The 22,849-nt window shown below is 43.3% G+C and overlaps 1 protein-coding gene and 1 long non-coding RNA gene across 4 annotated transcripts in view; one reads left to right on the top strand and one right to left on the bottom strand.

The window, feature by feature from the left end:
• Positions 1-22,849, bottom strand: part of TBXAS1 (thromboxane A synthase 1) — a 151,536-nt gene that overhangs the window by 119,478 nt on the left and 9,209 nt on the right. The gene's annotated exons all lie outside the window — the stretch shown is intronic.
• LOC309632626 overlaps positions 1-22,849 on the top strand; it is a 130,989-nt gene that overhangs the window by 106,014 nt on the left and 2,126 nt on the right. The window contains exon 2 of the long non-coding RNA XR_014247007.1: positions 9,880-10,260. This is a non-coding gene — a long non-coding RNA (uncharacterized lncRNA). The remainder of the gene's footprint in view (positions 1-9,879; positions 10,261-22,849) is intronic.

Raw genomic sequence — 22,849 nt, 5'->3', positions numbered from 1 at the left:
ATCCTTTATGAATATTATTTTTATGGCGGTATATTCCTCTTGTGGAATATCATAATTTACTAAACTATTTTTATTGTTACATATTTAGGGTGTTTTCAATTTTTTAGTTAATTTAAGTTATGCCACAACAATGAACATCTCTATGCGTCAAGCTTTTCTGGCACTTTACACATGAAGCTTATCCAGATCTGAAATCCCTGAGTCACTGGTTTTAAACACTGGCATGCAATGCCAAATGGCTTTCCAGAGAGTTTGTCCCAGTTAGTCTCAGTGTCAGTGTATCCATTTCACCAAATACTCTCATAAAGTTTTTCCAAATTTTGTAGACACATCAGTATATCTCAATGTCTGCATTTTTTTTTTCATTCCTAGAGAGAGAGAGAACATTTTTTGCCATGCCTTGTCCTCCAACTTAAAAAATATTTCCCAACTTTGAAATTACTCTTTCTTTTTCCCGTTTATTCCCACCACAGTTTATCTAGGTGGCAGGCAGAATTGTGCTACACCAATTGGTTAAAGAACTAGTTGGGAAATGAGCAGTCATCAATAGGTGACTGTGAGTTGACTCCAAGCACACATTTGGGCAGGGAGAGGAGGATTAGCAGATGAATTCTGAACAGACTTTGTTTAGAAAATAACTAGCTACTAACAAGCTCCCCTTGTTAGTTGACTTAAGTTCTATTTCCTTCTTCCTTACCCCATTCTTCCCCTACAACAACAATTAAAGAAACTATATAGAAATTGCTTCAGTCATGCCTCAAGACAGGAGTTCTTGGAAATAGAGTTTCCATATGAGGTCTTCTCAGTTCCCCTTTTAGCACCTCATTTTTCTTTTCACATCCTCATCTTCATGTTCAGTGCCCTCTCTTGACCTTGCTCTCAGGGCTGGAAACCATTTGGTGTACATTCATTCATGTGTCTGTTAGTAGCAGTTAGGTTAGCTCCTAAGATATAACCTGCAAACCAGAATGTTCATTAACTAATTTATAAGAGTAGGTGTCCTTTTCCAGGAACAAGAAACTGATGTATCTACTCAGAGCACCTCCTTTTCAGGTACTTGAGAAGCCAAGTCAATCATCAGAGGATGATGTGTTAAGCCAGGTTCTACAGTAAGAGGTGGCCTATCAGAACAGATAAGTCATTGGGACCCTGGGAAAAATAATCCTGCCCCACAGCTGAGCGCATCTCTATAAAGGGTTGGCAAAGAGACAGTGTGCTTGCTGCACCACCCCTCTCTGCCCACTGATTTATAATGCTGCCTCCATCATACACCTCCGTAAGATAGGTGCTTGAGTCTATTCTGATCCATTTGTCTGACTTATGCCAATGCCTCACTATTATAACTCTATTACACCTTTTTATGTAGAGAGTATATAGTATAGAGAAAGTATATCTTACTTTCTCATATTAATTTTAGAATTAGTTTGATGAAAAATCCTGTTGGAATTTTTATTGGAATTGCATTAAATTTATAAATTAGTACCAATGTTATTACAACACTGAGTCTTCTCATCTGTGTATATGTTATATCTCTCCATTGATTCATTCTCTGTCTTAGTAACATTTTGTAATTTTACGCACAGAGAGTATCTTTTTGCTGTTTACGTATATTGGTTATTTTTATTGCTTATGTGTAGGAACACCATTTGTTTTTTATGCCAATCTTGTAATCATGATCCTGCTAAACTTTCTTATTATTTCTTCTGGTTTACATGTGGATTCTCTTTGATATCTTATGCTGACAATTCTATTTTATGCAAATAATATCAGTTTGTTCTCTTTTTTTTCCTAATCCTTTTGTCTCACTTTTCATTTTCTTTTCTTATCACATTGGCTGTGACCTTTAGTACAATGTTTAAAAGATACAGTAAGAGAGAACATCTTTTTCTTATTTCTGACTCTATGGGGATGTATCTAATGTTTTAAAATTAAGTATAAGATTTTACTGTAGATTTTTAACAGATATCCTTTATTGGGTTAAGGACATTTCTTCCATTCCTAGTTTTCTTGGAAAAGTTTTCCTTGATTAGTCTTGCTATAGGTTTGTCTATTTAATCTTTTCAAAGCACCAACTTTTTACTTTTGTTGATCGTTTCTAGTTTTCTCTCTTTTTCTATTGTCTAGTTCATTATTTTATGCTCATTTTTTATTATAATCTTCCTACTATTTTCTTTGGGTTTACTCTTTGTTGTGTGTGTGTGTGTGTGTGTGTGTATGTGTTTTCTTTTAGCTTTTTTTTAAAAAAATGTATTTATTTATTTTTGCTGGGCGCGGGCTTTCTCTAGTTGTGGTGAGTGGGGGCTACTCTTCATGGCAGTGTGTGGGCTTCTCATTACGGTGGTTTCTCTTGTTGTGGAGCACGGGCTCTAGGTGCACGGGCTTCAGTAGTTGTGGCACACGGGCTCAGTAGTTGTAGCTCGCAGGCTCTAGAGTGCAGGCTCAGTAGTTGTGGCACATGGGCTTAGTTGCTCCGCAGCATGTAGGATCTTCCCGGACCAGGGCTTGAACCCATGTCCCCTGCATTGGCAGGTGAATTCTTAACCACTGTGCCACCAGGGAAATCCCTCCTTTAGCTTCTTAACATTTTGGCTCACTTATTTTCAATATTATTTTATTTTTAATAAATGCCTTTAAGGATATAAATCTCCCTCTTATTACTTCTTTAGCTGCATCCCACACATTTTGAAATGTAGTACTTTCAGTGTCTGATAGTTGCATTCTAATAGGACACTTCTGAATATAAAATGTGTTGTAAGATGCACACAAACAAAACTCAGTGGGACGGATATTTTGGAGTTGAAAGACTTTCCCATTGCTTTTGAATCCTGTCCATCTCTATCCATGAAATTAAGTAACAGTCATTTATAGTTTGTTCCCAAAGACCCAGAAAAGGAGACTTCTTATAATCTTCACTCCTCTGGGGAAGAAAAGGAGGACTACTGAACAAATACATAATTATCTGACTGATATGCAGTTCTTTCCCCAGTAAGAACCACAAAAACAGTCATTGTAGTTAGTAGTCTGACAACAACTTTGTCACAGCACAAGAAAAATACATTTATATAGACAAAGAGAGGTATATGATTATTATTATTTATAATAATTTTTGATCTTTCTTATGTACCAGGGACGGTGCCAAGAACTTTTTATGCATTGTCTTGTATGAGCCTGCCAACAATTATATAGAGGTAGAAATAAATATTCTTCTCATATTACTGATTAGGAAATTAATACTTAAGGAGATTAATTAGTGTGCCCAAGGTGGCAGCGCTGCTAAGTGATTGAGTCAGAGTTGTCACATTTCAAACATGTGCTGTGTAAACTCCACTAACCTGTTTCTTCCTGTCCTCTAAGCTAAGATGTTGTTGATAAACCACTGCATGAGAACATGGCAGAGAATATACTGAGAACAAAGGCAGGTTTCTTAGAAACCAAAGGTATAATAATAACAGATACTAATTAACTGATGACCATGATGAGAGAGAAAGAGAGTCTTTGTCTTTCTAAAGCCAATGGCTTCACTTCTGCTTTTACTCAGAATTCTCAACTGTTTCTTCTTTCTGTTGCATCAATTTCTCCCTCTCTACTGTATCACTGCTATCAGCATACAAACATATTCTAGTGTCTTCCATCTTAAAGGAAAAAAGCAAACTACTTTGATTCCAGCCACTGCCTTAGTTTTCTTTTTTCTTCCCAGTAAAATCCCTTAAAAGCATTATCTAGACATGTTCTCTTCCCTTCTATAGCCATAGTCTCTTTGTCTTCCCAGGTAAGCTTCTGCACCTACCACTTCACCAGCACTGCCCTTGTCAAAGTCAGCCATGGTTTTGATCTTGTCAATCCAGTAATTTCTTGCCAGTTTTTTTTCTTTTTTACTAGCCTCTCAGCAGCATTTCAACACAGATGAACATTTCCTTCTTCCTGAAACATTCTCTTTTCTTGGTTTCATGACATCACTCCTCAGGGGCTGATCCTCAGAGTCAGGGGCTGATTCTCAGAGTCTTTTCTGGCTCCTTTCCTTCTATTAGTCCCATCACTTTCAACACCATCTATATGTCAGTCACTTCCACATTTCTATCTCTAGCTCCATTCTCTCCACTGAGCTCGTCTTTATCCAGACACCACCTCGGCTGCACCCTTTTGATGTGTATTAGGCATTTTAAACTTAACATACCTAAATCTGAACCCAATTTTCCCCCTAAAGCTCTTTCTCCTCTTTCATCTCTGTATCACTGTTACAACCACAACCCACCAATTGCTCAAGCCAGAAACCTTTGAGACATGGTAGAGTGTGTAATTATTTAAAATATGACAATCCCTCCCAGTTGGAGGATTATACATCTCTACCCTGTTTACATAAGGCTGATCACGTGACTTTCTTTGGCCAACTGAGCCTGAAAAGACACCATGTGTGCTATGTCCAAGCAGAAGCTTTGAGAGCAACACATGATGAGCCATTTGTCCTTTTCCCTCTGCCATGAGGCCAGTAGTCTCCCAGATGAGAGCTGTTCCCAAAGCCTGGGTTCTGCAATGAAGATGAGGAGGAGCAAAGAAGGAAGTGGTCCATGATAGACATTTAGCATGACTAACAAATAAATATTTGTTGATGTAAATCACTGAGATTTGTTGAGGGCATGGAGGGAGTCAGTTATTACCCAGGAAGAACTTACTTGAAGCTGACTGATATTAGACATGCTTAATTCTTCTCTTTTATTTTTCATACTTTACATACGATCTATCAGCAAATACTTTTAGCTCCATCTTCAAATTAGCTCCGTCTCCATATCTACCCACTTCTCTCCATCTCTTCTACTTCTATCCTGGTACAAGCCCATACGGAGGGTTATTTTCTAGTATCTTGCATATGCATTTATCCACTGATCCATCAAATTTGCTTCTGGGAATTTGTTCTACACATATACGTGAACATAAATATGTACAGGGGTATTTATTTTAGCGTGTTTATAACAGCAAAAGATTGGAAACAACCTACATACCCTTCTGTTTGGGACTGTTTAAATAAATTATGATGCATCCATTCAATAGTATACTATGCAACGAAGGTGGAAAGCCATCAAGATACAATATTACATGAAAATAGTAAGATGCAGAAAATTGAGTTTAGTATGTTTCCATTTATTTTTAAAAAATGGGGAGAGAAAAATAACATTATTTGTATAAGCTTGTATGTTTATTAAAAATATCTCTACAAGTCAAAATAAGAAGTTAATTGGAGAGGTTACCAATTGTACAGATGGAACTGTGGGGATGAGGAATGGGCAGGAAGGAGATGTTTAGTTTGATGTTTTAGTATGGAAATGCAAAAGTAGGCAAAATAGTAAAATGAATTCCCAGGTACCTACCAATCTCTTTAACAATTATCAACTTGTAACCAATCTCGTCTCAGCTTTACTCCCCCACCACCTCATGCCCAGATTTTTTTGAAGCAAATCCATGACATCAAACCATTCCAACTGTAAATATTTCCATACCCTTTACTAAAATATAAGGACTATTTCAAAAAATAACCACAGTATCATTATCACAATTCAAAATAAAAATAGTTCCTTAGTAACGTCAAATATCTAGTCAGTGTTTAAATTTCCCCAATTGTCTCACAACTTTTCTTTACAGTATGTTTGTTGAGTGAGGATCTAAATAAGGGCCACATGTTCGTAATTGGGTCAGACGCCTCTGAAGTATTTTTAAGTCTCTAAATTCTCCTTCCAATCCCACCCCACCCCCATTTTTCCCTATGCATTTTTACACAACAAAACCAGGTGGTGTCTCGTAGGGTTTCCCACAGTCTGAATTCTGCTGGTTGCTTCCCATGGTGTAGATTAACCTGTTCTTCAGTCCTAGTAGGTGAATCTAAACCATTGGTTCCCGAATTTGTCTGAACCTGGAGGAGCTTCAAAAACTTCTGATGCCTGTGTCCCATCCACCCCACGCCCCCCTCACGCCCCACCCCCAGGTGGTGACTTAACTGCCTAAGGTGTGACTTGGGCTTTGGCATCTTAAAAAGATCCTCAGGTGTTTCCAATGTTCAGCCAAGTTTGAAAACCACTGATCCAGAGGCTTTTTCTGCAAGACTTCTCCACAGGAGGTTCACAATCTACTTGTCTCTTTTATTATGAACTTAGCAGCTGTGAGGATTACCACCTAAATCTATTCATTCACCAGGGACTGCAAAGTGGTGATAGTTCTTCATTTATTAGCTAGAATAATTCTGAATTTACCCTCCTCTGCTAAGGACAGTTCACATAAGAAAAGTAGGATCAATGCTTGATTCTTTCCTTTTATTGTTAGTTTTCAAAATAATGAGTTGATTCCATAACCTCTTACATTGGGTACACATGCTATTTTTGTATCATTATGAACTCAGGAATTTAAATATACTTGATGTGTTTTGATCCATTGCAATAGTTATTTTTTTCATCAGACTTTGGATAGTGGGAGCTCGTGTAAGTTTGCTCCCGAGTACTTTTTGGGAGAACAGCTTCCCCACTCTCTGAAATGACAAGTTGTTCCAGGTACATCTTGTACGTTTCTTGCCCCAGACCTGAATCAGCCATTATCCCGAGAAACTCTGTTTCCTTTTAGTGGAAAATGATATCTAGGGACCATAACAGGAAGAAGATTTTCCACTGTATTTCTTGATGATACTTCATGATATCATGTTTGAGATTTCAGCCATGTGGATGCCTATTCAAAACCTTTAATAGATTTTGAAACTTGTGAATTGAATCCTTTGTAATTAGAATTATTTTAAATGTATTAGTGGTACATTACATAAAAGATCAATATGGTGAATCCTATCAGAAAGTTAAGGAATTGTTTCAGTAAATTAATCTTTCCCAACTGCATTCGTTTCCTATTGTTGCTCTAACAAATAACCCCACACTTGGTGGTTTAAAATAACACAATGTATTATCTTACAGCTCTGGGGGCCAAAAGTCCGCAATCAGTTTCACTAGTCTGAAGTTGAGGTGTCAGCAGGGCTGGGTCTTTCTGGAGGCTCCAGGAGAGAACCCATTTTTTGCATTCTTAGCTTATGGCCACATCACTCCAATCTCTGCTTTCAGGGATCACATCAACTCCTCTGACTCTGACTCCTACTGTCTCCCTCTTCTAAGGACACTTGTGATTACACTTAGGGTCCACCCAGGTAATTCAGGCTACTCTCCCGATCTCAAGACCCTTAACCACATCTTCAGAGTCCCTTTTGCCATATAAAGTGGCATTCACAGGTCCTGAAGATTACGATGTTTGGAGGCCATTATTCAGCTACCGCACCAGCTTGTACTGTATATAGATGCTGACTGTATTTTGGAGTGTGCTTGAAAAGAAGTGTCTGGGGTGGAGACCATGAGGTTATCAGGGCTTCCTGTTTAGAGAGAACTGATGACCCAGCTGCTGAGGGGTGGGGAGCAGGCCCGCCCAGAGCTCGCAAGGCACTCAGCCTCTGCCTCAGGCACCACCGAACCAGGCTTCGGGGGCCCTACCGCCTAAACAGCAGACAGATAAGTATTTTACAGAAAAGCCTACACTTTAAAAACAATAATGTCACCCCATTGTTGATTATTATAGTGCGTAGAGTTAACTAACTTTTCCATTTTTATCCCAACTTTTCAGTCAGTTGAGTCAATAAATCTCAATTGGTGTTAAGAGGTTAATCTTCTAAATTCAGTCATTTGTACAACATCTTTACAATTTTTGCCATATTTGCAAATCACCTAGGCTAGCACTTGCTTCCCACTTTCCTTTAAATAAACTTAAATAAGAGGAAATTTTATGTCATGACCATAAATGAAAACCATTACCACTTCCATAAAGAAAAACTAACAGTAAAAATAAACACTTTACAATGGGAAATTTTAAAGCCCGGGAAATCCCTAGAATGATCTCACTGGCCACACACGGATGGTCCAGAAGGGCACTTCCAGGAAGATGGGGCTCTCGAGGCTGGTCCAAATAGGCCACATTTAAAAATGTGCTCTGTCTAGGTTGCCCTGGCTCAGCTCGTAGTCTAACACCACGGCCAGAGAACGATGAAGGAAGCTCAGTCCTTTTTCAGAGTACACGTGGAGAATTAGTTCTAATGAACCTTGTTGTCCTGTATTTCATTTCTCAGAACCTAAGAGAGCTGGTCTGCATTTGACATTGGATTTATTCCAAACTATGATAGCAGTTTACCCTCACAAAGGGGAATAGTACTGGGAATGACATCCTTCATCACTGTTAGGGCTAAGGGTAACTGACATGTTACAAGTGACACGTTACAAGAATCATTGGGTGGACACGCATGTCTCCTACAAGCCAGGCATGTGCTGGGTGCCAGGGAAGCTTCAGGAACATGGCACTTACAGCCTAGTAGACCTGACACACATTCAATGGCTAATGCCAAGCAGTCAATTAAGCATTTACATTATGATCCTTGCAGCAAAGAAGCATCATGTGTCAGAGGATGTGCCAGCTGAAATGTGTTTTGATCACTTAAGAGCACTGCTGTCCAACTATTGGATGGTACATATTTGTTGAACTGGAAAAAAATGGCAAATGGTCCTCATGCTTATTATTTTCCCCCAAGGCTAGTTTTCAAAAAACAGGGCCTTCCAAAGCAAGCCAATTTCCAAAAGTCCATTAAACTGAGGATAGAGGTATGAAAGCTGACACAGTAAAGAAGAACTGTGTCACCCATAGCCGGTGAAGGTGCTGGAAGAGGCTGCTGCTTTGAGGGGGTGGTGTCCCGGGAGGCCCCTGAGAAGAGCAAGCTCTGGGGGTTCCTGTGGAGGAAGCGCTGGGCACCTGCCTTAACACTGAGTGAGCTCTGCTTTCTAAGGTGTGCCTTCCGGAGCCCAGCCCGACCCAAGAAGACCAGCTGACACCTTCTAGGACCGAAGGCAGCAAGTGGTGCAGGAGATGCAAGAGGGAGGGGATATGGGGACACGTGTATACGTATAGCTGATTCACTTTGTTATACAGCAGAAACTAACACACCATTGGAAAGCAACTATACTTCAATAAAGATGTTAAAAAAGAAAAAGGGAGGGGACTTCAGCCCCGCCTCTGCCTTAGTTCCCCATTTCTCTGCCACTTGTCACGGAAGGGTTCTGGAAGCCGCCTTGCCCTTTCGTGCCAGTGAGAATTAAAGGAGAAGAATGATGGAGATAGCACAGGAAGTAGTTTCACAATACAAATACCCACGCGACTCATCTTTCTGTTTTAAAAATAGAGCAGTTGAATTATGTGACAAGGCCAGGTGTCTGATTAGGTGTCTGATATTTATGAATATAAATTCATAGTTAGGTGTCTGATATTTATGAAACACTTCTGGATTTTTTTTTTTTTAAGTATTGGTTATTCGACTGAATTTAACTAGACTGAGTTCCCCTTTCCCCCCACCGGAAAAACCAATGACATATATAAATGCAGCAAAAAATCTTCCCCAAAACCTCTCTTCTAGGTGGGGAGAGGAAAAAAAAGAGAGTCATGGCTTAGTGCATTAAAAAATATATTTATATTGGGATTGACATATATACACTATTGATACTACGTATAAAATAGATAACTAATGAGAACCTACAGTATAGCACAGGGAACTCTACTCAATGCTCTGTGGTGACCTGAATGGGAAGGAAATCCAAAAAGGAGGGGATATATGTATACGTATAGCTGATTCACTTTGCTGTACAGTAGAAATTAACACAACATTGTAAAGCAACTATACTCCCATAAAAATTAAATGAGAAAAAAAATATTTATAGTAAATATTTTTAAAATAAAATATATTTTAATTTATTATAATATATTTAAATTTATAAATTTAATTTTATATGTTTATATATTTTAAAATGAAAACCTGCCTCTTTTATTTAGGCCTTGAATTCCTTCTGTGTCAGGGGACTGTCAGCTCAGACGTAGCACCCTACAGAAGCCCCTGCCTCATCCCACTCGTCCCAGGAGCTGGAGGATTTGGCTCTTGTGAGGGAAAAAGCAAGCCAAAGAATTTCTTACCAACTCTCTTCAAGCAAGAATTTTGCTTCTGTGAACGCTTCTGTGTTCCCCCAATGCCGAGTCCTGTAGCCCTGCCCACGAGAATGAGGTTCTCATCCGAGAACCACGGGCAGCTTCTGGGTTCTAGAGACTCAAGTCACCCACGATGCATTTTTGCGGAGATGGAAAAATAACCAGGTCGTCCCAGATCAGCAGGAACATCGCTGCGAGACAATTTAAAAGACGCTCACTCCTCCCTGACAGGTAAGGGTCCAGGCCAGAGCCTGAGTTCGTTTCTATCTCTTCTTCTGCCAATTAGTAGACTGGGCCTCACTGGTAATCGCGCTCTCAGGGTAATGGCTTGTTTAAGTAATTGATGAAGTTTGTTCTCACCGGGGAATCTTAGCACATCAAAAGATGTTGAGAAAGCCAAAACTCACCTAGAGTCTGAGTTAATCACTTTGTCAAACACAACAAAGGCTGTCTCGCTTTGCTAATAATCCCAAATGAGGTAGCAACCCTCAGTTAAATAAGGAAATGATGGTGTCTTTAATTAAGGTTTTAAAGAGCTCTGACTCGCTTTTTCACTCCCTTTATTTTTATGAGAATGTCGGGAAATGTGTGCAGAGCTGGTATCTTCCAAACCTCTCAAGTGCAGGAAGGGCGGGACAGCTTCCCTGAAGTTCATGGGAAGGGATCTGAGGGCTTTAGTGGAGCACGAGGTCAGTGTGCGTGGCTGTACCCAGCTCCGAGGAAGTTCATCCCGGTGTGTGCCCCCGCGTGAGCCCTAGTACCGCCCCCTGCTCCGGGCTTGGCCCCCGAACACGGCCCTCCTTCCCCCGCGTCGCTGCCTCAGCCCTTCTGGACAGCACCTCAGAGCCCAGCTGCCCTCCAGATGCCTTTCTGATCCCAGTCGTCTCTCGTAAGGCTCTTCCCAGGCGGCTGAAGCTTCTCCAGCCTCCCGACAGGTCCTCACCCCCTGGCGTCCTCCTCCCCCGCCTCCCAGAGCCCCAGGCCAGATCACGCAGGCAGGTCAGAGCCCTGGGGCCTGCGTGTCCAGAATGGAAGGCTGGACTTGGTGGTGTGTCGGTCTGAGCCCAGCTGCACAGTCTTTAAAAGCACTTGGACAACCTTAAGGCCTCTTGGAAAGCCAATGAGTAGATGGGGGGATGGGGTCTGGAAGTGGCTCATCTCAGGTCAGCGATACTTAGAGAGTGTGGGTACCGTACAAAGGGTAAGACACATCTGACCCCCAGAGACTGCATCCTATGGAAAACAAATGGGCCGTGGGGAGGTTTCCCTTGGACTTGGGGAAGCCCTGATAACTGCCTTCCGTGTACTTCTTATCTTACCTAATAACTCCCCATGGCTTCTAAACTGTGCCATTTTTGACTCTTCCCATCAAACCTCATCCGCAATCAATCACCATGTACTGTCAATTCTACCTTCAAACCACTTCTCTAGTGAGTTCTCCTTACTTCTGACTGGCACTGCCCTATTTCAGGCCATCATTGTCTGTCCCTTGGGCATGGACTCAATAGAGTCCTGAATTGGCCTCCCAATCTCCAGTTTCTTCCCTCATCCACCAATCTGCCATCCATGCTAGTGCCAGAAGAATCTTGCTAACATGCACATCTGATCATGTTGTGGACCGGTTCAGAATTCTTCATTGGCTACCTGTCACTTTTAGACCAACGCTAAAGTCCTTTATTTGGCGCATAAGACCTTTGATAATCTGGCCCCAGCCCAACTCCTCAGCCTCGCTCCAAGTGATCTCTGTCCTCAAGCAGTCTTTCATGACTTGGACATTGCTAGTTATACCGACTTGTTTCACCCTTCCAGGCTCTTACCCATGCTCTTCTCCAGGGCCAGGATTAAGGTGACACAAGAGAGGCATCTAGGATGCAAAATTTAAGGAGGCACTCGCTCCCAGGGATGTGCAGGTGCTGACCCTGCTCCTACACGACCCTGAGAGTGAGTGCCTCCTTAAATCTTGCGTCCCAGGTGCCTGCTTACCTCACCCTGCTCCCAGCGCGCTCTTCTCTGCCTGGTGTACCCAGCCTTTTTCTCTACCTGGCAAGTCCTGAATTCAAGCCTCTGCTTGAGGAATGCCTCCTCCAGGAGCCCACCCAAGATTATCCTGGACACACAGAGACATTCTCCTTGGCCACCGGCTCCCTCATGGTAGGGGGATTGCAGACAAAGAACAGGAGAACTTGGTGTATTGTTTGTAGGAATATAATCCTGCCTAAGCTCATTATTTACTGTACCTGGTTCTGTGTCCATCATGTGGGCTTAGTCATCTGTAGTTAATCCTTTTGTTTTTATGAAGTCCTTAAAGAACCCTTTAGATGTTGTGAAAGAGAGACATCTGCCTTGAGTGAACCCCAAAAGACAATTACATTTGAGCCCAGAGAGGGCAGAGGGGGCTACTTTTGCCTCTATATCCTGCATAATAATAGCGAACAGTTACAGACTATTTCCCAGGGGCCAGGAGCTGTTCTAAGTGCTTCACACATTAACTCATTTATTCCTCTCCACACTCTGTGTGGGCGGTGCTATTATGATCATCTTCGTTTTGCAGATGGGAAAACTGAGGCTCAGAGAGATTAAGGCACTCGCCCAAGGCTGCACAGCTAGTAAGTAGAGGAGCTGACATTCAAACCCAGGCTGTCTGGCTCTGAGTCTGTGCCCTTAGCTAGTAGCCTCTGTGTCTCTCGTTTTACATTTGCAGAGCAGCAAATTGCCTAGAACTCGACCAGGCTACAAGACGGGGTGTGGGAAGCTTTGCTCACTTCTGTGGAGTAAGGACTCTGATGCCCCTGTGAAAAGACAGATGCCATTCACGGGACTCTATTATCCCTTGGGATCAAATAACTGATCAGATTTGCCACTGAGTCAGCAGGGCCCCAAGACTTGAAACAAGGACAGGTCAATTTAAAGGGGAGACCTGGCCTGTGCAAAGAATAAAGGAACTGTTTTTTCCCCTGTTGAGTTTCAATATCCCTGAGTAGTCACGGGTAGGATAAGGAGCATTAGGTACTTGTACTAGGTGCACCGAATGACTCTAAGTTCTTTTATAACTAGCCTAGTAAGCATTCAGAAAATATTTGCCAGTTGGATTTGACGTACATCTTCATAAACCCAGCCAATATTTCCAACTTTCTATTGCACTGTGACCTGACCAATAGCCTGGAACAGGCCTAGGATATCCCATTTTGCCTCCCAGCTTGGCGGATGACTTAAAGAACTTAGGCAATCAAAATAACAAAAGAATATTGTGAGTGTTTCAAAAATTATAGTCCCATCACATTTTGTTTGTTACTGTAATCCCCATATCTTTGTGTTGACCTAATTCTTGGCAAATTCACTCGTTGGCCTTTGATGACCTCATAGCTACAGCGATCAACTGAAGGTCCAACTGGAAATTGTGTAAAACAAGGTCAAAAGGTGATACTCCAGTCTAAGGTCACCAAGATCTCAGTGCCTTTTGCTCAGTGATGTGGTTGGTTGTGGCTCTCACCCCCCTGGGCTCTGGACCAGATGTGCAGACCCACAGAACCTGCCTGACCATCTGCATGTCTGACCCATCTGTGTTTGGCCTCTTGCCTGCCTCCTGTGTTTTATAATGTCTCCCGTTACAGTCCCTGGTCCCAGTCCTGGCTCATCCTGGCCATTCCTATCTCATCGCCTGTATTGGTTATCTAGTGCTGTGTAACAAATTACCCCCAATGCCTAAGTGGCTTTAAACAGCAAACATTTGTCATCTCACATGGTTTTCAAGGGTCAGGAATCTGGGAGGGTGTTTCCTGGGAGGTTTGGGGGTTAGGGTTTCTCATGAGGATACTGTCAAGCTGTCAACTGAGGCTGCAGTGATCTAAAGCTTTCCTGGGCTTAGAGAATCACATTCATGCCCACTTATGTAGCTGTTGGCAGGCTTCACCATGTGGGCCCTCCGTAGGGCTGCTCAACATGGCAGCTGGCTTCCCCCTAAACAAGCAACCCAAGGCGGAGAGAGGGCCCAAGATGGAAGCCTCAGACTTTCATAACCTAATCTTAAAAGTGATATACCGAGCCTTCCCTGGTGGCGCAGCGGTTGAGAGTCTGCCTGCCAATGCAGGGCACACGGGTTCGAGCCCTGGTCTGGGAGGATCCCACATGCCGCGGAGCAACTAGGCCCGTGAGCCACAACTACTGAGCCTGCGCGTCTGGAGCCTGTGCTCCGCAACAAAGAGAGGCCGCGATAGTGAGAGGCCCGCGCACCGCGATGAAGAGTGGCCCCCGCTCGCCACAACTAGAGAAAGCCCTCGCACAGAAACGAAGACCCAACACAGCTAAAAATAAATAAATAAATTAATTAATTAATTTAAAAAAAAAAAGTGATATACCATCACCTCTGCTGTATTCTGTTGGTCACCTGACTGACTCTGGAACAGTGCAGGAGGGGACTAAGCAAAGGTGTGAATACTAGGGGACAAGGATCATTAGGGACCATCTTGGAGGCTGGCTACCACATCACCTATGCCCCAACATGAACAAAGTTGATTAAAGTACATCCTTCTTCCAAAGTTCCACCTTGGGTTTTTCCAGATGGTTACTAAAACTTATGAAGTCTATAAGCTGTTTCCTCCTATGAAGAGATGTAGTTGTTCCATTCTTCATTCCATAAAGTTGTTTTTAGTGCCTACTCTGTGCCAGAGGCCATGGTACATCCCCAAGGGAATAGATATCTACTTGACTTTTACTGGAAAAGTAAAATCAGGGAAACTTCAAACTGAGGTGGAAACCATATGGCTGATAATAGCAGCTAACATTTATTAAGCATGTGCTATGGGCCAGGCATTGTACCAAACACTTTATAAACATGGTGGCCTTTAATCTCCACCAACATCCTTGTTATGTCCATTATACAGATGGGGAAACTGAGATATAGAGATCAGCCCCAGTGTCTGACACACTGGTCAGTGGCCAGCCCGCAGCCCAGGCCTGGTCTCTCTGACTGAACGGCCTGAGCCTCTAGCCAGGCCTCCGACTGGTCTGTTCTGGCTCAGCAAGGCTGATGAGGGGAAGGAGACTGCAGTCATCTTCTAGGGCTGCTGTAACAGTACCACAAACTGGGGGCTTACAACAACAGAAATTTACTCTCTCACAATTCTGGAGGCCGGAAGTCTGATATCAAGATGTCGGCCAGGCCAAGGTCACTCTGAGGCTCCAAGGGAAGACCCTCCCTTGCTCTTCCTAGCTTCTGGCGTTTGCCAGCAATCCTTGGAGTTCCTGTGCAGATACATCATTCCAATCTCGGCCTCCATCCTCACATGTTGTTCTCCTTGTGTGTCTGTGTCTTCACAACATCTTCACTCTGTGTGTCTCTGTGTCCAAATTCCCTCTTATAAGGACATCAGTCCTGGATTAGGACCCACTCTAATTCAGCATGAACTTAACTTGGTTGCCCCTAAAAACACACTATTTCCAATTAAGGCCACATTCGGAGGTACCAAGTGACCATGAATTTGGGGGTGGGAGGACACTACTTAACCCAGTACAAAGACCATCAGAGCTGTCACCAGCCATGGGAAAGGCCAACACTTGGGTATGTGGATGGGGACAGGTCTTCCTGTCTGCCCTGTGGTCAGAGGAGGCAACATGGAAAGAAACTGACTCTAATGAAAGAAAATGCTAATTCAAATACATTTTTCCTTGGCTCACTTTGAATGTTGGGCTTTGGGTTTGTTTGTTTGTTTGTGGGGATTTTTGTATATTGGGGTGTGTATTTTTTGGTATTTATTATTAGTATGCTAACTAATCTATATTTTAGTTGTTTCAGTCAGCATATCCTTTTTATAGCAAAAAAGGAAATGAAAGCTTATGGCTGATTTTGGATTGCAAGAGCATGTCACTGCTGACATTCACCAGCAACTTCCTAGAGGAGAATGTACAAAAGCGTATGACAGGGAGGGGCATGGAAGTGAGATAAAAATCTCTTTTTATCTTTCAGAGCTCAAGTTCAGTTCACTGTGTCTAACAGGCCTTGTGATGCTGGGACTCACTCTTTCTCCTTTCAGCCACTAGCCAGCACCAAGGGGTAGTTTCTGGAAGGGCAAGCGACAATCCTAAAACATATTTTTTCTTTAATAACTCAGTAGGGCCCCAGCGCCCATGCGAATATTTATAGTAATTCTGGAGCAATTTATGTTTTCAGCCATAGCCATGTCTTGGTATAACAGCATACATAAATGTATTGCCAAGTATAGAACAATGAATTTGTCTCAAATGATACAGCTCACAGTCTATAAGGGTATCCCCTGCTTGTTGTATTTCAGGGTATGGTGAACACACTAGGCTCTCTGCTTTCAGACTTCCTCTGGTCTTTCTGGACTTCAGAAATGTTTTCCCTCAATCCTGCTTTTCCAGACTAGAATTGGGTCCTTTATGTGGCAGCTGCTCTCTTCCCTGCCCCATCCCTGAATCAATATTTACTCTTCTCAGGGTATGTTGTAGCTCCATCATTGGTCAGTTCCTGATCTCTACCACTTATTCAGCTAGATATTCTTGGGTTCATCCCCAGGCTCAGCCCAGGTCCAAGCTGAGCCCCTACACTGAGCTCACAACCCTGCTTTAGCCCTCTTGGTGCTAGTTCCTCACTTCACAGCCAAGACCCACTGTGACTCACCATCTTGGTGTCTCAGCTGGCAAACTTCCCATCAATGTCTGTTCTTTTTTCAGAGATCCTTGTTGTCATTTATGATAAAAATCCAAACTTCCATTAGCTTTATGTTTTTGTTTTGTTTGTTTTGTTTTGTTTGCTCTTTGTTTTTATCTTTTTTTCCTCTTTTGTTTTGTCTAGTCACTCATAGCCTCTTTCTCTTTCGTCAGAGATCACAACCCACAAGTGCGATCTTCAAGTATGTGGTAGATTGAATCATTCCTCCCAACTCTTCATGCCCTCCCTTTATCAAAATTCTACATCATCAGCCTTTGTTCTATGACTTTGAAGTACCTCCCACTACAGTGGAGTCTTCTTCCCCAACTCATTAATGTTAGGCTTGGGCATGCGACTTGCTTTAACCAAAGGAATATGGGCAAAAGTGACATTAAGCCACTTTAAGGCTGAGCCCTCAAGAGACATCACTTATTTCCTGTTGCATTTCTTGCATCCCTGTGATCTATCATGAGCAGAACTTTCCTGAAGTATCCTCTTCAGCCTGCACCCCGTCAAAAACCCATGTGGAGCAGATCTGAACCCCACCCAAGCCTGGAACAGAACTACCCCAGCCAACACACAGACCATGAGAAAAATAAATGTTGTCATTTGCCAGTGAGTTTGGGGTGGTTTATTACACAGTGTTATTTCAGCAATAGCTGACTGATACAGGGCAATTCTCTTCTCTAGACCTTCATTTCCTTATCTGTAAAATGAGGCCATTGGACTATATTCGAGGTGCTCAGCCTTTTCTCTACCACTACACAACTGAGGGTCCTGCCGTAAACCCAACAGTAAGAGACTAAGCATATCAGAGTCAAATACTGCAAAGCACTAAAGAAAGAGAAGGATTGGGAAATGTGAATTCTGTTTAGGAACCAGGGACTTACTGGTGGCCTTGGAGAGAGTCGTTTCGGTGAGCAATGGAACAGAAGCCCCATTGTAGGGCTGAGGGTAAATGGGAAGTGAGAAAGCGAGCAAGCGTGGGGTCTTGACTGGGAAGGGAAGGATGAGATGGAGTGGTGACAGAGGTGGAACACATAGTCAAAGAAGAGGTGGCTGTTGGTTGGCTGGCTCACTTGTATGTTTTAAGATGGGAGAGAACTGAACCTGCCAAGAAACGTTTACAGTGGCATAATAAAGGGATAATGAAGGCAGGGGCTTGGACAAGAGTGTGCAGGAAACCAGAGGTCTGGTCTGTGAGAGAGAATAGAGTGAGAACTTACCAGGGTTTATTTACTGATTTGCTCTGTATCATTTACACTTCAAGTTCTCAAACCCAAGGGCAAGGCAAGTGTGAACCAGTGAAACAAAGGATACTCTTCTTTCCCAGTCACTTCTAAACCTGCTGCATTCTGGCGTCTATTCTTACCACCTCCAACATCACCTAAAACTTCTTAGTTGCTAAATCCAATAGGTATTTTTTAAACCCCATCTTACTTGTTCAAGACCAAAAGCTACCTAATGGTATAAGCCCAAGATCATTCAAAATGAGGCCACGTGTTTGACATATGGCTCTCTCCACTGTTCCCTTCAATGCAGTCCTGGAGATCATGTGAGAATTCCAAATGGTATTTTAAAACAATAAAATAAAAACCACGATCTACTTACCTAGCACCTATGCGATTATTGTGGAGTACAAGCCTGCAGTTAATAATGGGGTGACGATAGCTAACACTTACTGAGCGTTAACTGTGCCCAGCACTGCTCTGTGTCCGTTCATTTAATCCTTCCAGCACGCTGTGAGGTGAGTACTGTTATTATCACTACTTAAAACTGGGGGAACTGAGGCACAGCGACCTTACAAACTTCCTTAAGTTCACGAAGCTAGCCAGGACTTGAACCCAGGCAATCAGGTTCCAAAGCCCAAGCGCTGGACCATTACCCACGTGGGGAAAGGCAGCCAAGAGTGAAGTGGTTTTAGTGTGTTTTTTAAAGGCCGTGTTGATGAATGAACGTCGGCTAACGTGCTTGGGAATAGTTTATTTTCTTCAATGGGTTCCACAGTCACCTTTGCACTGAGATTTTGTTTAGCAAGCCTTCCCTCATAAACCGTGCAGAGATGAACTTCAACCCACAGCCCAGCCTTGCCTGAATTCTAAAGATGAAATCTTTTATTGAGATCCAGAGTTCCATTCAGTGAAATTTTGTTTTATAACATGTAGGGGTGGCAGCTGGCTGTAGTGATATGCATCAGAAATAAATGGAAATTCTCTATGAGGATATTCATAGCAGCGAAGAACAGCTAACATGAATTTGTGTCTTCATATGCCAAGCGTGTGCCACACGAAATCCTATACACTGTCCCCCTTAATTCAGCTTTGGTCAACAAATAATCGAATGCCTATTACCCAGAAGAAATGTACAGGCACAGTGCTAGGCACTTAGGGGAAAGCTGAGTAAGACCCAGTCCTGCTCACCTTCTAATGGGGGAGCCAGGGAAGTGGTACGAGGGAGAGAGAGAAGGTACCGGGTGTGGTAGGGCCAAGACCACAGGAGATGCGTGGCTCTCACCGGAATGAAGGGGCGAGGAGCACCCCAGGAGAGGGAAGGAAATTGAGGGCGAACAGCATGGCGTGGGGAAGGAACTGTGAGCGCTGGAGAGCCAGATGCCGGGTGAGGAGGTGACCAGGCGGAAGTGGATGGGACCAGGTCAGAGAGGGCCTCCCGCGCCAGCCAGGGAGACCAGTTCCCCAGGCGGGGAGGGCCACGGGAGGGTTTTCTGAAGCAGCGATGAGATTCTGGTGTGTTCTTCCGGCTGCAGAGTTGGAGGACAAATTTGAGGGGCACAAGACACGAGGTAGGGAAACCAGTTGGGTGTCTATTTCCAGCCAAGGGATGCTCTTGAAATCCCGAACTACAGGAGTAGAAGAGCAGAAAGAGGGGAAAGAAGGATTCAGGCACCACTTAGGAAACAAGACTGGGTTAACTGTGAGGGGTGAGGGAGAGCTGGCCTGGGGGGCCGGGTGGAAAAGATGCCGTACGCTGAGAGCCAGGGACTGTCAGCCCTCTCTTATCAGTGAGGAAACTGGCAAGGATGGAGTGACTTGCCCAAGGTCCTCCAGTGGAAAAAGTGTATCTGCCCTCAACTGGAAAGGTCTTGCTGATTTCCACAGTGCCATATTTCTCCTAAGAACTTCCCAATTATCTCCTTCTATCCTCCCTTATATCATGAGACGATGTTACCAATTTTGGTCACTCTCTGTGTACAGACAGGGTTGAAACCATTAAATGTATAACTGACTAAGCTTTACAATGCTTACAGCCTGGGCTTCCCGGATGCCTATTGATTGGCGAAGATAGGAAGGGGGTACGTGAGATATTTTCAACATTGCAAAGAGCCTCAATGTAAATTGTGCCTTTATTGACAATAAGATTGTGCAGGTTAACTAAAATGTCAAGTTTCTTTGCTTCGCAGTAGAATTATAACTTGGTACACTAATGCTGGCTCTCTCATTGATCACTGTTCTCATTGGCAGAGCTTCCATTGGCTTGTCTTTGAATAATTAAAATGGGAAAATAAGTCATTCATTACTTAAATATACATCATTGTTTGGACAATAGAACACAGGACCTATGGGTAAATAATATAAACAGTAGATGTTGGTGAAGAGTTTAGATAGCGGTGCTTTGAACTGTGGGGATTAGCGGTTAATAAAACAGTGAAGAAGGAAGTATTTGTCCTTTGATGTGTCTGCTGGGGGCTGGATGTCTCCCCTTCCCTATACTGTGGTCAGGACACCCCGCCGACACACCAAGTGTTCTGTGCTCCCCACATACCTCATCTTCTAAATGGCTGTGTCCTGCTTTCTATCCCATCCCTTCCTTTTGCATCAGAGCCTTGCTCTTTGATTTCTAACGTGACAGTTACTTTATGTATCTGAGTTCATGGGCATGTGATCCATAGCCCATCAGTGAGGTAGAACCAGCACATAGCCTAGAAAGCCTTCAGCATTCAATGAGGGTATGAACTAAGAAGGAATTTATTTACTCTTTCAATGACCCGCATGCAAAGCATTCTGCCAGATGTTGAGAACGTGGTGGCACTAGTGTGCCAGTCAGAGGGAGACTGGCTTGCACGCGCACGTGACGGCAGTCGTTTGGCAGCAGCGCCATGATTGTGATCATTAACGTTTACTGAGCAGCTACTTTGCACAAGGCACTCACCGGCTTAAGATTCAGCCCCTGCCCTCAGGGCCTTATCATCAGGCTAGGAAATAGGACACAGGCATGAACAATAGACTAATACAGTGAGTGCCAAGAGACAGCAGGCACTGTTGGAGTTCAAAGGAGGCCAGGCTCTTGAGGGCTGGCCTGGCTAAGGAGACGTTCAGGAAGAGCAACGTTTGGACAAGGTTTTGAGGGGTGGGTGGGATTTCATTTAAACAGAGAGGGGAGGGCGTTCGGGCAGCAGGGACCGTGATGTGCAGGTAGAGTGTGGAGAGAAGGGACGGAGGAAGGAGGCTCGGGGAGGATTTCAGGGCACCTTCCAGCTCAGAGGGCAGAGGCAGCTGCTGGGTTTGGTGCCCGGAGCTGGCTCTCTCCGGGGTGTTCTGGGCAGGGCTTGGGAAATGGGGTTTTGGTTGAAGCCACTTTTGGTAGAGGTTGGCCTTGCTGTCATTCTCTGACACCATTTTCCCAGAAAACTTTGGGCAAAAAAAGCCATCTGTTTCTGGGACCATGTTCAGGAATTTCCATCTGCTGAGGCGAAACCTAAGAAACACACCTTCACAAGGCCACCCAGAGGTTTAGGATGGCCCCGCAGGGTAGCCCAGTGCCAGGCTCTGCCTGGGGGCCCAAAGACACCTGAGACAGCGGGGGTCCGGGGGTCTCCCCACTCAGCTGATCCTCCTCCCCTCCCCCACCCCCAGGACATTGTGCAGCATCACAGATTTCTGGCAAACCAGGGACAAAGTGGCGCTTAATATTTGAAGCTCCAATCCACAGCAGCGTGAGACCTGCCCCCTGTCCCTGCTCTCCCCAAAGTCCCACCCCCTTGTTGAGACGTACGTCATTTTTACAAACAGAAACAAGTCCTTGCCATGCTGTTCAGGTTCCCAAAGATAAGGCCCTTGCCCTCAGTGGCAGATGACAGTCTATTTGGTAGGTTGTTATCATGGTATTCAGGGGTGGAGGGGAGGGTCCATTCAGTGACTTTATTTCTGGAAGAACCACTGTCCTCCCAGGAGAGTAGCACCAAGCATTGACTCAAGCAGCTCTGTAAGGCACCAACGTAAATCCGATGGTCTGCTTTGTTTATAGAATGAATGAGATTCTTCTTTCATCTCTGACCAAAGAGTTGATGCTACCAATTCCAAAAGCCTGAATTCCTTACAAGATAGGAAGAGGTATAACCATAAGGGTTAAGATTATTGCTGTTGTTTTCTTTAAAACAAAGCTAAACTAAACTAAGAGCAACTCATAGGCCCAATGAGTGTGGCCTGACAGAATCCCCCGGCTTCCAGAAATGCCTCATAAACTTCTCAATAAAGAACAACAAGTCTTATTGTTTTATAATCATATTTTGTTTTGGATTAAAAATAATATTACCCTGTTTAATCACCTAGCTGCCAAAATTTGGGCTGTTTTTAAAAAATCAATCCGTTCTCAACAAAGACGATGATTTGTTGCCTTGAGGGCGGTCAAAAAACCGCATTCACACACTAAGGACCGTTCCCAAAGAAAAGTGCTAAGAATGTGTTTTCTGATATGGCATATCTGCAGTAAGGGTATAGCCTATCAGGACACTGCCTTTGAAGGTCATAAAATTCATTTGGCTGTATAAGTTCTGATGTGTATGCTAAAATAATCAGTCACCTTACTTTATAATCACAACTCGTACTCTCGTTCTGGAAAATCAATAAAGTGAGAAGGCTGGGGCTATTGTGTATAGCTATTTAAAAGAGAGAAAACAAAAAATAATATTCTGTGAAAATGGTCCTCAAGGAAACACAGACCTAGTTTTCATAAGCGGGCTCAATTTTATCTCCAAGCTCATCACTGAATTATTAAACTGAAGTACCCATCATATCCTAGACAAAAGCACAAAAAATAAAAAAGGCAAATAGCATTCATCCTTCTCTACATGCTCTGGGACAGTGGAAATTATCCACAGCCTTTAAAATGTATTTCTAAAATGCATCTATTAGTCAC

Source organism: Balaenoptera borealis (assembly GCF_965194805.1).
Source record: "Balaenoptera borealis genome assembly, chromosome: 7".
Classification (NCBI taxonomy): Eukaryota; Metazoa; Chordata; class Mammalia; order Artiodactyla; family Balaenopteridae; genus Balaenoptera; species Balaenoptera borealis.
Note: the sequence above shows the minus strand (reverse complement) of the source record. Positions and strands in the feature narration are given on the sequence as shown.